A 1,563-nucleotide genomic window follows, 5' to 3' on the forward strand; every position below is an offset into this window, starting at 1 on the left:
ATGTTCGAACATGTGATAAAGCTATGTAAGTTAATCCATGCTTATTACATTTTTTTGGGAGAAAATGCCATTGTTTGTAATGAAAGTTCTTGAGAACGGTGTATTGTTCAAGTAGAAGCTTGTTGAAATGGGAATTGCATTCTATATGTTCATTTATTAGTACTTGTCTCTAATTGGAATTTTTTTGTTGTTGGGAATATAGATGTCCATGTAGAATATATAGTAGATTCATATAATATTATATTTTGTGCATGTGTTTTGGCCTACTCTTTTATTGAAAAATTGAATCCACATGACCTTTTTTGGTTGTAAGTTGTAATAGTTTTGAAATACATGTCTGCTCCATTTACGAGGCCATCAGAACGTAGTTCCCTGCAGATAGTTAACATCGATGGTTTTATTTTTATGATGGTATGTAGTCCTATAGTTTTATCTGCATTAGTTAAGATTGTAGAGTTAGTTAGAGGCATGTCTAATGTTGTGAGAGTAAAAGTTGGCCCTTCTGTTGATTGGAGAACATTGTTATTATGTTTTTGGGTTTCTTGTTGTGTGTAGAATAAGTGGGGTATATGGAACTCGTAGAGGTTTCTTCTCAAGCATAAACTATTCAAAATTTGGATAACAATTTCTGTTTGTTGATTAATTTTGATTCTATTAAATATGTTTATGAAAGTTGTGTCATTTGTCCCATAACTTGTGTTAGTTCGTATTGCGTAAAGTGAGTTTTCTAGATATTTGGTACAAGTGGATGAAGATATGAGAATATCCATTTATCTCTTACAAGAGGGAGCAAATATAAATCATCAAAGAAAAACATATGTAATCCTCCAAATGGTAGGTGGTAAATATGCTTGATTGTTTGGAGGCGTTTATTTATGTATGGAGACATTCGTGTCCCTATCAATGAAATTTCTTCAATAATAATAGCTTTTACCCTTTTATAATTTACTGATTTATTAGTATATGCAGATCTGGATGGACTATGTATGCTTCTTTACCAGTATATGCTAGTCTAAGAACTTTTGTGTCAAGGTTTTCTGATTTATTGGTATATGCAGAGCTGAATGGACTATGTATGCTTCTTTACCAGTATATGCTAGTCTAAGAACTTTTGGTTTTGTTAATTCACAGTTTTTGTTGGAGTTATAAAATCTAATAAGTTCTTTTTTGAGTGCTTGTAGAAGAGTTGTTTTACCTGTTCCAGCTCCACCTGTTACAAAAGCAAATATTTGGTTTTTTTGAATCGTAATGTAATCTGTATTATATGTCATCAAAAAAATGTCGTCGTTGTATATTAAGATTTCGTATTTGCCTATGATATTAAGGTGTTTCTAAAATTGAACCAGGAAATGTTAGTATTTGGTATTCCAATGTTTTACATTGTGGTTTTTCAATTTGAGTATCAATATCAATAGTTCTATTTCTGTGGTATTTGTAATTTTAATGCAATTGTTATCATCATTATCAGAGTCTGAATTGTCTTCTATACATTTTGTCAGTTCTTCAATATTGTTCCACTATTTTTGAGTAGTGCTATTTAATTTGTAATTGTATTTATCATAG

Source organism: Adiantum capillus-veneris, chromosome 30 (assembly GCF_014529385.1).
Source record: "Adiantum capillus-veneris isolate H3 chromosome 30, ASM1452938v2, whole genome shotgun sequence".
NCBI classification, from domain to species: Eukaryota; Viridiplantae; Streptophyta; class Polypodiopsida; order Polypodiales; family Pteridaceae; genus Adiantum; species Adiantum capillus-veneris.